This window comes from Phyllostomus discolor, chromosome 6, assembly GCF_004126475.2.
Source record: "Phyllostomus discolor isolate MPI-MPIP mPhyDis1 chromosome 6, mPhyDis1.pri.v3, whole genome shotgun sequence".
Lineage (NCBI taxonomy): Eukaryota > Metazoa > Chordata > Mammalia > Chiroptera > Phyllostomidae > Phyllostomus > Phyllostomus discolor.
In genome coordinates, this window is record NC_040908.2 from 55,434,896 (window position 1) to 55,450,226 (window position 15,331).

General features: G+C 38.1%; 1 pseudogene; it reads right to left on the reverse strand.

The window, feature by feature from the left end:
- Positions 1–11,258: 11,258 nt before the first annotated feature.
- On the reverse strand, positions 11,259–13,636 carry LOC114498511 (annotated as a pseudogene).
- Positions 13,637–15,331: the final 1,695 nt, after the last annotated feature.

Consider the following 15,331-nt stretch of genomic DNA (forward strand, 5'->3'; position numbering starts at 1 on the left):
CCTGTTATCGCAGTCCAAAAAGAATATCATTAACCTGAAGGCCAAAGGAAATGATTGGGCAACTCATTCTCTGTCCACCTTATCAGAGAGAGAGCAAAGCTCGTAATTAGGAAGTACATAGCAAGAATTTTGATGATTGTGTGAACTTTGGTTCAAAACCTCATGTATCCAACAATAATATAACTATGCCACTATCTCTTGATTGTGGGGGCAAAATGATATTTTTTACTTCATCAACATACTTTTTTATAGACAATTAGAAAGAAAATAAAGGAAAAGATGCATCTAATGGTCTTCAGGTGGCAGAGAACAAAAAAAAAAAGAGGGAGAGAGCCTTGACAGCACCTCATGAGTGAAACTAAGTTTTGGGGGAGTTTATGTGCTTTGATTAATGTATCTTAACTACTAAGAGTGCCATATAAAAAGTGAGTGAAGGAGAAAAATTTGATCTGGGGTCACTAAGTCCATACTAGATGAAAGTTTAACAGACTCTGTTTTTTCCTGGAAACTGGAAACCGTCTGAGAGATGTGCCTACATCTAGCTGTTTTTCAGCTGTAATTCTGAGATTATTAGAATAGCACCAAATGCGCAGAGAGAGAAGCCAACGGCAAACCACACAACCTTTTGGGGCCATTATAGGATCTGGATATATTTTTCTCTCACTCTCTCTTTCTCTCTGCCTGAAGGATGGGTAAACAGGGCAAGTCAGCATGCAGAAAGACTACATTACAAAGAAAAGGAAAATAATTTTGAGGATTAAGAGCTCTCAATATGATTACAGAGAATTTTACAGAACATTTCAATATTTTCAATAGAAGTAAGAAAACACAGCCTCAAAGATAAAGGACAAAAAATAAATTAAAAATATAGGGTTAATATAAAAACAAAAAATAAAAATGCTGAGTAAAGACTTTTTCATATATTTATTAACCATTTCTATTTCTGCTATGATAAATTGTTAAAACAAGATACATTTCCATTTTCTTTTTTAAAAGTATTTTCATTTTTGTTATTAATAATCTTCATTTACTTATTTTTTGTTGTTAAACTATTTTTGTATTGCACTAATAGAATTACAAAAATGAAGTAGTACTCTATTATAAACCTGTTAAGTAAAGAAAACACTTAATATTTATAAATCCAAATATTTTGTGGTGGAGTCCTTAGAGGTTTCTATGTATAAGGTTATGCCACCTGCAAACAAAGGTATTTTTAGTTTTTGTTTGCAATTTGGACACTTTTATTTCTTTTTCTCACCTAATTGCTCTGATTAGGATTTCCAGTATTATGTAGAATATAGGTGGTAAGTATTGATACCTTTGCTTTGTTCCTGATCTTAGAATGCAAACTTTCAGCTTTCATCACTTAGTAACATGTCAGTTGTTGGTTTGTCATATAAAGCCTTTATTAGAATGAGGCATGTTCCTCTATTCCCAATTGGTTGAGAGCTTTTATCACTAATGGAAACTGAATTTTGTCAAATATTTTTCTCTAGCTGTTAAGAGGATCAAATGGTTTTTGTCACTCATTCTACTAATATGGTATATCACATTCATTTATTTGCATATGTTGGACCATTCTTACATCCCAGGAATGAATCCCACTTGATCACGGTGTATGATCCTTTTATTGCGCTTTTGAATTCAGTTTACTGGAACTTTGTTGAGAAATTTTGCATTTGTATTCATCAGAGATATGGGCCTGTTATTTTGTTTTCTTTAGCGTCCTGTTCTGGCTTTAGTATCAAGGTAGTTTAGGTCTCATAGAATGAACTTAGGCATTATTCCTCTTAAATAATTTTCTTTAAAAATTTGAGAAGGCTTTGTATTAATTTTTTAAAGATTTGGTATAATTCATAAGGGTCCCTCTGTTCTCTTTAATGTCCTTAAAAATATTGCATCTTTTTATTTCTTCATGAGTCTTGGTAAGTAGTATTTTTCTAAGAATTTATCCATCTCTTGTACTTTATCCAATTTGTTGATGTATAAATGTTTATACTAGTCCTCATAATTCTTTGTGTTTCTGTTGTGTTAGTTGTAAACTCTCTTTTTTTTTATTTATAATGTTTTTTGAACCCGTTCTCTTGTTTCTTGGTTAGTCTAGCTAAAGTTTTGTCAATTTTGTTTATCTTTTCAAAAAAAGTCTTAGTTTCACTGATTTTTCTATTTTCTTTCCAATCTTTATTTCATTGATTTTTATTCTAATCTATATTATTTCTTCCCTTCTGATCACTTGACCAAGTTTTTTTTTTTCTAATTTTTGAGGTATAAAGTTAGCTGGTTTATTTAAAATCTTTCTTGTTATTTAAGGTAGGCTTTTTTAAAAAAAAAAAGATTTTATTCATTTATTCTGAGACAAAGGGGATGGGAGGGAGGAAGAAAGGGAGAAAAACATCAATGTATGGTTGCCTCTTGCACACCCCCACCTGGGGACCTGGCCTGCAAACCAGGCATGTGCCTGACTGGGAAATGAACTGGAAAACCCTTTGGTTCACAGGCTGGCACTCAATCTGCTGAACCACACCAGCCAGGGCATGAGGTAGGCTTTTATTGCTATGAAATTTCCTCTTAACACTGCTTATGCTACATCCTGTAAGTTTAATATGAGGTGTTTTTGTTTTAATTTATCTCAAGATATTTTCTACTTCCCGTTTGATTTCTTTTTGAACCTTTGGCTTTTCAGGAGAGTGTTGTTTAATTTTCATGTTTTTCTTAATTTCTCTCTTTTCCTCCTGTTATTTGTTTCTATTTTCATGCCACTGTGGCCAGAAAAAAAATACTAGATATGACTTTAATCTTTTTTAAATTTGCTAATCCTTGCTTAGTGGCCTTTTGTCCTGTAGAATGCTTCATGTCTACTTGAGAGAAATTTGTGTATTTTAGCTGTTGAATGAAATATTCTATGTCTTTCAGTTTGATCTACTGTGTCATGCAGGTTGAGAATTTCCTTATTAATTTTCTATCTGGATGAACTATTCATAGTTGAAAATGGGTTGTTATGTAGTCTAAAGTTTTTTTATCCTCACCTGAGGATATTTTTTCATTGATTTCTAGATAAACAGGGAGAGAGAGAAACATCAATACAAGCAAGAAGCATCTATTGGTTGCCTCCTGTATGCACTGAGACTGGGCATCACAAGCACCCAGACAGGGGATGGAACCCAAAACCTAGGTGCATGATCTGACCAGGAATTGAACCTGCAACTGTTTGGTTATGGGACAATGTTCCAACCAACTGAGCCACACTGTCCAGTTCTCTACTTTTATTGTAGAGCTAATTTCTTCCTTTATGTCTGTTAATATTTGCTTTTTAACATTTAGGTACTTTAATGTTGGGTGCTCATATATTCACATTTTGTATATTCTCTTGACAAATTGACCCCTATATCACTATATAGTGACTATGTTTCTTATCATAGATTTGACGTAATATCTGTTTTATCTAATACAAACATAAGCACTCCTATTCTCTTTTGGTTACCATTGACATGGAATGCATTTTTTTCTTTCCTTTCTTTTCAACCTGTGTGTGCCCCTAAAGCTAGTCTCCTGTGGAGAGAATATTATTGGACCTTTTTTTTCTTTTTTAGCACATTCAGCCACTTTGTGTTTTTTGATTGGAGGATTTAGTCCATTTCTACTTAAGTGACTATTAATAAGTAATAAGTATTGTCATTTCGTTAATTTTTTCTGACTTTGTAAGTTTCTTTATTTGTTCCTTTTAAATGTCTTCCTTGGTGATTTAATTTTTGTAGTGTTATGCTTTATTTTTTTGTCTTTATCTTTTGTTTAACTACAATAGGGTTTGTGTGTGTGTGTGTGTGTGTGTGTGTGTGTGTGTGTTTACCATGAAGCTTATATAAAGCATCTTAGTGTAGACATAGTCTGTTTCAAGCTAATGTTACATTCAATCACATACAAAACCTCTACACTTTTACTTCTCCCATCACGATTTATGCTACTGATATCATACTTTACATTTTTTACATTGTTCATTCAATAATAAATTATAGCTATAGTCATTTTAATGTTATTCTTTTAACTTTTATACCAGAGGTAGAAGTGATTTACACACCATTTCATATTAGTGTATTCTGTAGTTGACTGCATAATTATCTTTACCAGTGAGTTTTATGTGTTTTCATGTTGTTATATAGCATCCTTTCATTTTTATCTTGAAGAACTTCCTTTGGCATTTTTTATAAAGTGGGTCTAGTTGTAATGAACTTCCTCAGGTTTTGTTTGTATGGAAATGTCTCTATTTCTCCTTTATTTCTCAAGGACAGCATTATTGGATATAATACCTTTTGTTGACAGATTTTTTTTCTCTCTCAGCACTTTAAATATATTAAATCTCTCCTGATTTATGAAGTTTCTGCATAGAAATCTGCTAATAGCCTCATGAGAGTTTCCTCATATATAATGTGTCATTTTACTCTTGTTACTTTCAAAATTATCTCCTTGTCCTTGACTTTTTAACATTTTGATTAAAATATGTCTTAGGGTAGTCTTCTTTGGTTTGATGTTGCTTGGGATCTTTTGAATATTTCGTACTAGGTTGTCCATATCTCTTGCTAGCTTTGGGAAATTTTCAGATATTATTTCTTTAAATAATGTTTCTACCCCTTTCTATCTCTTCTCCCTCTGACACTTCTATAATGCGAATGTTCATTTGCTTGATGGTGTTCTATAATTCACATAAGCCTTATTAATTCTTTTTCATTCTCTTCTCTCTCTCTTTTTTACTTTTCTTCTACTACCTGGTTCATTACTTTGATCTATCTATCTTCAAGTTTGCTAATTTTTTATTTTGATTTTTCAAGTTGGTTGTGGAAGCTCTCTACTGAGATTTCTAGTTCTGTCATTGTATTCTTTTAGCTTCTGGATTTTTGTTTGATTTTCTTTTATGCTTTCTATTTTTTAATTACCTTTCTCATTTTGCTTCTGCAGTGTTTTCTTAATTTTTGTTTAGTTGTTCTGTATTCTTCTGCATCTCACTGTGTTTCTTTAAAATGATTATTTTGAATTCTTTCTCAGAAAATTCTTAGATCTTTACTTACTTAAAGTCAGTTACTGGAGCTTTAAGTTTTATTTGCTGATTGTATATTTGCCTAGTTTTTTATGGTTCATGTAGCTTTGCCTTGGTGATTGTGCACTTGAAGGAGCAAACACTTCTTCAAGTGTTCATATACCAGTTTCAGCAGCTAAAGACCTCCTCTCATCTGTTACTTTAGCTGTTGTTCCAGAATTGCAGTGTGCTAGGTTGAAGCTGGTTATGATGATGTCATTGGTGGGCAGTAGGGTCTAATGTTGGCAAGCTTGTTACCAGGGACTAGAGCAGATTTGGATACTCTCTGGTCCCTGGGTGGATGGGACTATATCTAGTCACATGTTCAGTAGGCTGGTACTGAAATAAGAATATGCTTCATATTTCACAGTCGGTTCCTCAGACAGCAGAGCTATTACCAGTTGTGTGGTTCCTGCTGGTTCCCTAAGATGGCTGGAATATGGTCACTAGATGCATCCCTGGGTATACAGAACTGGACCTGGATTATGACTGAGAGACTTGAATCAAGGACTGTTTGAGATTCCACAGCCCAGACTGACATCTGCAGACCTGGCTCTGAATGCGTGAACGTGCAGGTCTCCTACCAGGTTGCCGGGAAGGCTAGCCTGGTTCCTGACTCTGACTGGAGGGACTAGAGACAGGCAGGAGGGCCTTTCAGGATTTTCTAAGATATAGATGGGAGTGTTTCCCACTAGTTCCCTAGATCACCACACCATTTGTAGACTATGGATAAGAAGGGCTGGAGCTGGGCATAAGTTCCTCTTGGGACCTCCAGGAGCATAGACAAGAGAGTTTTCCACTGGATCTCTGGACCAGCAGGTCTATTGCTTAAATGCAGCTGTGATGTGCCTGGAGCCTAGTATAGGGATCTTTAACATCTCCAGATGTACATCCACACATATGCCTTGTTGGATCCCTGTGCCAGTAGGACTGATCACAGGCTGTAGTTAGAAGAGGCTTGAGCCCAATAGTGGGTCTTTATGGAATCAAGGGTTGTAGATGGGAATGTCTATCACTGGAACCCTGGATCATCAGGATTCCTGGCAGACTGTGACTGGGATGAGCTTCAGCCCAGTTACATGGATCCTTTAGAATCTACAGTCTGACTGTGCTTGGTTGGCTTACTTTCAGGGGCATTTGGACTGCAGCCAAGAGGGGCTGCAGCTGGTTAATGAGCCATGTCAGGGCCTGCAGCCTGTTCTAAGTGTTATATGTCTGTTACCCAGTGCACACGTGGGCATAACTTTCTTCTTTTTCCCTTGGGATATGGTGCTGGTGACAAGATCATTGAAAACGGGTCTGCCATTGATTTCTCACAGGCACACAGTTGTTTCCAGGTCTGTAGCTGAAGCCACAGTTGGTGAGTCACCTAACTGGGCCTGAGACTGCCTTCTCAAAATGACTTTCCTTGGTCTTGGACTGCACTGGAATTTCACGGACTCCTACCTGGTTCCCAAAGTTCCTATAAAGTCATTTTTGTCTGTTGATGGATGTCAAATTGTTATTGTTGGGGGCAAAGGGAGATGTACAAGGGACATCTTATTCAACAGTTTTCATGTATTTTTTAATCACATTGTTTTTATGTAAATATTTCCTTTTTAAAATTAGCATGTTGTGATTATTTTTATATCATTATTTTTCATATCATTTGCTATAGTCATATTTTATATCTCATTGAACAGATAGAAATTTATTATGTATTCTTCCCTAGCATTATTTATTGAGTGGCCACTATGATGCAAGCACTTTTCTAGATAGGTAATATAATACCAAGGCAGCAATAAAATACAAAATAAAATACCCCCCCACTCTAAAAAGCACCTCTATCTTCATAGAATTCACATGAAAGATGAAAGTCATTGTAAGTCAAAAAGTGGCAAGTATTATGGAGAAAAATAAACAAAAGTACTAAAAATGGTAGTAAGAGGAAATGGCATGGAGTTGGTATTTTATAGAGAAGACCTCACTGATAAAATGATGCTTGCAAAGAGATCTAAAGAAAATGACAGAGTAAGCCATGTGGACATCTTGCATGAAACTATTTCAGGCAAATGGAGGTTCTTGAAAAGAAAATGTCCTCAGCATATTGCTCAAAATCTATGTATAGTAACATGTAAGGGGTATAGTGAAGAAAATAAGTTTATAGAGGTAGAAGTAGTGTATAGTATGTAAGTTCCCATAAGAATTGTTTTTTTACTCAATCAGAAGGCTGAAGCCATTGGAGGCAATTAAGCATGTGTGTGACAAAATTAGACATTTTAAATGAACATTCTAGCTGCTAAATTGAAAATGAATCTGAGGAAGACAAAGAATAGTTAAGCTACTATTACAATAACCCATGTAGGATGTTATGGTAATTTAGACAATGTAGTAGGTTAGACTGATCTGATTTTGTATCTGTTTTGAAAGTAGACCCAACTCAAGCCTTGACCATAGGGTGTAAAAGGAATCAATGATGAAGAAAAATGAGACAGCATTAAGTTAGGGGAGTGTATGAAATAGAGTACAGAATACAGTGCTAGAAAAGAGACACCTAAAATAGTGGTTTAACAAATAGAGGGACTTATTTCTACCTCACAAAGCATTCTAGAGAAAAGCCCATCAGGGATAGAAAGATTTTTCCACTCCAGGAGTAACTGTGGGATCCAGATTTGTTTCAGTCCTTTTGCTGCATAATTTTCCAAATGGTTGTTGTGTTTCTCATGAGTGAAGCTTACTCCCATATCACAAGCCCAGCCCACAGTAAAGGTCGTAGGAAACTCCAGAACAAATAAACTCTTCTTTAAGAAGAGGACCTAGAGGTAGAAGACAAAGCTTCTATTAACATTCCAGGAGCCACAGTTTTATTTCACAGTAACAGCAGAAAAAAAAGATATAATACAAAGACAGGTGAATCTTGAACAACATAGGTTTGAACAATGCAGGTCCACTGTATGAGAATTCTTAAAATAAAAGTTAAAAAATTTTCTGTGGACTTGTGGCAATTAAAAAAAAAATCTCTCAGCCCTGGCTGATGTGGCTCAGTGGATTGAACACAGCCTGTGAACCAAAGGATTGCCAATTTGATTTCCAGTCAGTGCATATGCCTGGGTTGTGGGCCAGGTCCCCAGTAGGGGTTGTGTGAGAAGCAACCACACATTGATGTTTCTCTCCATCTCTTTCCCCTCACTTCACCTCTCTAAAAATAAAGTAAGTAAAATCTTTAAAAAATACTCCATTAAAAAAAAACCTCTCAAACCACACAGCCTAGAAATAGCAAAGAAAGTAAGAAAAAGTTAGGTATGTCATGAATGCAAAAAAATATATGTAAACACTAGCCTATTTTATTATTTACTGATAAAAAATAAGCACAAATCTATTATATAAAGTTAAAATTGGTCAAAACTTATGCACACAAACACAGACCATACATGATGCTATTTTCAGTCAAGAGAAATGTGAACAAATGCAAACATGCGGTGTTAAATCATAACTGCATAACATTAACTGTAGTACATACTGTTCTATTATAATAATTTTATAGTCACATCCTGTTGCTATTGCAGTGAGCTCAAGTGTTACAAGTATCCATTTAAATTGTCATGTAATGCTAATATTTGGGAAAGCAGTTTGTCTCTCCAATAAATTGCATATTGCAGTAAAAAGTGATCTCCTGCAGTTCTCGTGTATTTTTCATCATCTTTAGTGCAATACCATAAACCTTGAATAACACCATGGGGCCCATATGAAGTGCCAGTAGAGATGCTGGAAGTGCTCCCAAGAAACAGAGAACTCACAGCATTACAAGAAAAAGTTGAACAGCTTGATAGGTATCATAGATTGAGGTCTGAAGCTTCAGTTGCTCACCACTTGATTATAAATGAATCCAGTGCAAGGACCATTGTAAACAAAAATAAAAGGAAATTTGTGAAGCATCACTACTGCTATAGTAGCAGGCAAGAAAACCTTGAACTTTTAATGAAATACCTTTAATCTCATATTGAAAATGCAGCTATATTGGGGTTCAGGATTACGACTAGAAAGGCAAACCTATAGACTCGATATGTTTGAAGAAAAAGCAAAGTCACTACATGACTTCGTAAAGCAGAAGAAAGGTGAGGGATCCAAAGCTAGATAATTTAATGTCAGCAAAGGCTGTTTTAATAATTTCAGAAAGAAGCTTGGCTTAAAAAATGTCAAGATAACTTAAAAAAGAAGCTTCTGCCAACCAAGAAGCTATAAAATATTTCCCAGACTCATTTAAGAAAATCATTGAGGAAAAGGATATCTGTCTGAACAGGTTTTTAATGCAGACAAAGTGCCCTATTCTGAAAAAAAAAAGCCACAAAAGATATGAATTAGTAAAGAAGAGAAGTGAGCAATAGTGCACAAGGCAGGAATGGATTGTTTTGTGCAAATGCAGTCAGGTTTATGTTCAGGATTGCCCTTATTTACAAAGTTGCTAACCCCTGAGGCTTAAAGGGAAAGGATAAGCACCAGCTGCCAGTCTTTCAGTTGTACAAGGAGAAGGTTTGGACAAGAGCACTTCTTCTGGATTGGTTCCATTGATGCTCTGTCCCTGATGCCCAGAAGTACCTTGCCTGTAAGAGATTGCCTTTTAAAGTTATATTGATTTTAGAAACTGACCCTGGCCACTCAGGACCCCATGAGTTCAACACCAAAGGTGTCAAAATGGTCTATTGCTTCCAAACACAACATCCATAATTCAGCCTGTACATCAAGGGGGTCATAAGGAACTTTAAAGCTTATTACACATGGTACTCATTGGAAAGTATTGGTGATCCTATAGAAGAGAATGCTGATAGAGAAAATGTCATGGAAGTTTAGAAGAATTAAATCACTGAAGTTGCCACTGTTGTTATAGAAAAAGCCATGGGAGCCATCGCTCCAAAAACAAATTTATGCTGGAGAAAAAACTATGACCAGATGTTGTGCATGACATAATTTATGGTAGAGTCAATCAAAGAAATCATGAAAAAGGTTGTGGATATAACAAAAAATGTGTCGGGGGGCATGTAAAGGGTTTTAAGATGTGGACCTGGAGAAATTCGAGAGGTAATAGACATCCCCCCACCCAGAGGATTTAACAGAAGACAGCTTGGTGGAGATGAGTGCTTCCAAACCAGTGCCAGGAGATGAGGAAGAAAACCTTGAAGATACAGAGCTAGCAAACAAACTGACATTAGACAGTTTGCATAAAAGTTCTGATTATTCAAGACTGTTTTTGATTTCCTTTATGACATGAACCCTCTATGGTACAGGCACTGAAACTAAAGCAAATGGTGGAAAAAGAAATAGAGAAATATTTTTAAAGAAATGAAAAGGCAAAGTCAGACAGAAATTAGCCTGAATTTCTCTAAATTTACACTGAGTGTGCCTGCCTCTCTTACTTCCCCTTCCATCTTCTCCATCGCTTCCACCTTTATACACCTGAGACAGCAAGGCATACCCTCCCCTTCCTCTTCCTCCACAGCCTACTCAATGTGAAGACAATGAGCATGAAGACCTTGTGATGACCCACTTCCACTTAATGTAAATAACCATCATGCTATATAGTTAATAAATTTATTTGTTGTGCATGTATGAGTCTTTATGTGAAAATCTAATAACTGTGCAGCAAGAAGTGTACAAGAAGTCTTTACGTCACCATCATTGCCTAAGTATTCCAGGTGCAGAGCACTGTGTTCAAGACTTGTATGCAAATGGATAGCTTATCCTAATATGGACATAAGATGAGTGATATTTCATGCAAAATTAATAATGCGTTATAACTTATAACTGTTTTATAACTTTTTCTAAAGAATTATGTTACCATATGGTCTGCCTCACTCTCTCTCTCTCTCTCATAATTGGAAAAACTGTGTATCAGCCTATCAGCAGTTAAATGATTTTTTAAAAATATATAACAATGTTTTAATACTGTATTATTAATATGATGGTAATACTGTATGACACAAATTTTTATAACCATCCATCACTGTATAGGCTATGGTACTGTGAGGAAATTGTAACAATTGCAATAGGCTACCATAAAGCAAGAGTTTTTTTATCATGTAAGATAATATTTTTAACAGCTTCCTGTTTATCGTTTTTAAAAAGAAACAAAAATGGAACAAACAAAATGACATTGTGGTGAAAGCCGAGCTGATGTGACTGACAAGGGCTGTCTCCCAGGTTGTTTCAGGGAACATCAGGTGCACTGGTGAGGAGGGTGGGCTCCTGCCTCAGTATGACATCGTAAGAGCTGCAGACCAGGTCTAAGCCAGTGTAGCTGGCCCTGGCTCCAGAAAAGGCCATCCAAGTTGATACTACCCTTACTACAGTTGCCACTGCCTATGCCACAGGTCAGGGCTGAAGCAGGCCTGACATTTTGCATGTTGGGAGTTACAGCTGCTACTCTAGCACAGGCTGGTCTAAAAGATACATGGTGACATATTTCCCCAACATAAGTTTTGCTGGGTCCTCAGTCTGACTTGGCATGAGATCAGCTCATCTTCTGAACTAACTTGCCAGGCAGAACCCTGAAGCTCCTCTTTTCTGGGCCAGGAGCCTGGCATTCTCGGCATTTGGGGACTCCTTCCCCAAAGAGAAAGATCTCACCTCCATTCTGTCTTCCTTCCCATCATATTCATCCTCCTCCTAGTTTTCTTGGTCATCTTATTCCTCTTATTTCTCTTCTACCAGGTCTTCCAAGACCTCTTTCCCCTTTTCATCTTTCTTGACATCATTAAAGCTCCCCTTCTCCTCCTACTGCTGGGCTTCTCCTTCAGGCCTGGAGCTGGAACAAGCTGGCTTGAGATTCCAATTCAGCCTGTCTATTGTGCATGCAGACTTCCCACTGTGGGAGGTCTCTGAGCTCTCCTGCACCAAGCTGATTTTTTCAATTCTGGGCAAAAATGGAACAGATGTGCAGCAATTTCTCCTGCTCCTCATCTGGCAGGACTTGCCTCATGGCTTTGAATATGAGCTGAAGAAAATGGAGACTGGTTCCTCAATGTGAGCTCGAGTGGGACTCAACAACCAAGGGCCAATCAAGGGAGGCAGAGCAGCTGAATAGCCTTCAGCTCTTCCTTGCTTTTCTTCACCGGACTGCAGAAAATCAGTGAGCATCCTGTCCAGTCTTGGTGTTAGCCACGATTAATTCAACAGTGCATCTGAGGGTATAGTTGGGCCAGGTCTCACTGTTTCCCACGGCTGACAACTTGGGGAGCATCCTTTCTAGTAGGGCCTGTGTCAAGGCCTGGGAGTGCAGGTCCCTGAGCAGGGGCTACCAGAATTGAGAGAATGGCTTTGGCACCAGAATATCTTTATGTCCATGTTTTCTCTGCAAAGCTGCTAACTGCTCAAATGTGGGGATGAGAAAGCCATCAACCAGAAAAGTGTCCAGTGTAGCTTCCCTGTTCTCCCATGTAATGCCCTTGAGCTCTGCCTGCGTGCAGTCTACAGGTGGGAATAGGTGATTCCATGTTTTAATGGCCTGAGGTAAATGCCTAAATTTCTCTAGCACCTTAAACTCCTCCTTTTCGTATGATATCAGTAGTCCTTGGGCTCTTTCATATAGCTCTATATGTCTCTGAGATCTTTCCCATTGTGCATCAATGTCTGTGTCACCCCAGCTGTCCATCAGCCCTGTCATCCAGCTTTGCACTTTCCCCCTCATTTCAGGCCTTGGTTTCCATTCTGTGATGTCATCAGCAATATTCTTTAGATCCTCTTGGTTGTCTTCATCTGCCTCTACCTTGTCCTCCTCCAACTCCCAGATCTCTCTTAGGCTCTTCTCTTGTTGATGGCACCAGTAGGTCTTCTGGAGTCAACACAGGTCAAAAAGCAACCTCTGCGACATTTATATGGGATACTTTCTTGTGGGTCAACTCATGGCAAAGTTGAACAATGCAATCTGGAATGTTCATCTCCTGAGTCAGGAACTTGAGGGCACCCTGACAGTCTTCCTCTCCAAGATAAGAGTAACAAACCTGACCAATCCCATGCCATAGAGCAGTCTGAGTTCATCCCAAACCACTAGATTACATCTAAGAGCTTAGAGAGTACCAGCAGAAGCCACTGCCAGGGCTTCATTGCCTCACCTGCTCCTCCACGCTGTGATGCCATTCAGCACTTCCCATGGCAATTTATGGCCACACAAAACAGATACACTGTCACCTGACCCCACTTAGCCAGGCTATTACAATGTGTTGAGCCCACAGGGGTAGCAACCTTTTTCTCTTTGCCATACTTCCCACCCTACACAGTCCATACATGATCCATTCCCTGAGAACCCAGACCTGACCCAGAGCCGGATTCCTACCGCACACTTGGCTAAACACCAAGCCTTGTGTTGGGGCACTCAGCAGAGACTTTGGTTTAATGGGGTAGCCTCACTCCAAACATCCACCTCACCAGCAGCCAGTGGGGGAGAAGGATCCTGACGCAAGCCCACCTCCCAGTGTTAGCCTGACAAATCAGAACCTGAGGGCTGAGGACATAGGACCCACCAGTGAAGGATACCGCCTCGTCAGCTGGCACTGTTTTCTCAAAGCAACTGCACCAGCTACAAGCATTTCTCCTCATGGTTCTGCTAAGTCTCGGGTTGCAAACGTGTCTGTGTCCCAGATCTGAAGAGGCGTGTCTGGAGTACAAGAGGAAATTGTAGTCTGCAGCCTTGGCGGGCAAAGGAGGGATTGTGGTAATTCTACATAATTGAAATTCACTTATGTTTTCATTGTCATGAATCAGTACCTGACCCAGTAAAACTCCATGGACACTGAAACAAGACTACAAAGCAAATATCTAATATCTAAATATTTTAAAGTTGGGTTGAAAAATATGCTGGTTTTATATATCTGAACAATGAAGGGCTCAGAATGGGTGGCCTCTAGGTTTTCTTTCATAGCTGAAAATTGTAGGAATTTACTCTGCCAGCATTCAGGACTTTGTCCTAATCTTGCAGAAGTTAATGTAATGTCCAATCTAACACTGGAGAGAGAACTGTTGCTAGGAATCTGAACACCACTGCTGTGTGTAGGCTTTTTTTCACTTTGCAGCAACGAATTCCAGTTTTTCCTCCATATGTGCTTCTTTCTCTAGCCAGCTTCTCCTAAGATACAGTCTTCTGTGGTTCTTGAATGACAGTTACTCTGTCCTGAGTAGTCAGGCCAACCAGTTGGCCATGTATCTGCCAGAAACCAGATACCGTTTCACCTTCAGGACCTCACAGCTCTGGAATTCAGAAGTACAAAATCAGTATTATTTGGGTGAGATCAAGGTGCTGGCAGGTTTATAGTCCCTCTAGCTGCTCTCAAGGAGAATCCATTCCTTGTCTTTTCCAGCTTCTGGTAGCTATTGGCTTTCCTTGGACCTAGCTGGGATATCATTTTCTCAGGGCAACTTCCCCTCTGAAATCATGAGAACTAAGTGGTCCTTCATTATCTGTCTCATTAACACAATATGCCTCTATTTCCACAATCCTGATAGTCCTTTGTTTAGTACCTGTTTCCTATAATTTCCCCAAAACCCTGAATTCAGGGAGTAGTAAATGTTATCTGTGGGTTTTCAACTGTGCTAGGGATCAGCTCCGCTAGCCTCACATTATTCAAGAGTCAATCATGCAGTCTCTAACTACGTGGCAATGTATGCAGGCAAAATTCGAGTTTCTGTTCCTAAACAGAGACAGAATGAACGTCAGTAGACAAATAGTGATGTTTGCCACAAAAATGAGACTGAAGATGTAATATTTAGATCTACATGCTTTTGGATAATATATAAACTAAGAATACTAAAATTATTTTAAAATGTGTGTAAAGGAAAATAAGTCTGAGTTTCAGGGCACTCCAATATTCACAGACCAGGAAAATGAGACAGTAAAAAGTCAGGCAGAAGCCAGTGAGGAAAGAGGAAAATAAGGAGAGATATATACACAACACAAATGCCTTCACTTTTTGTCTAGTTGTGTACAAACCCCATGCTGTTCGAATTGTGGTAGCTTTGTGGTAGGTTTTGTTAATTGGTAGAGCAAGACTTTCTGCCATGTATATTTGTTTAAGACTGCCTTAGCTATCTTATGCCTTTCAATTTCAATATGCAAGAAATTCTGTCATAGTTTGAGACTTACCTGACCCTATATTTTAAGTGGTTAGAACTAACCACATTCTCTCTTCCACACCAACACATTTCAGTACAATTTCAGTCATCCATTCCTGTTCACAGCATCCCTGAATGAGATCCTTTGTTTCTAGATCACCACATTAGACACTTGTGATGGTGCTG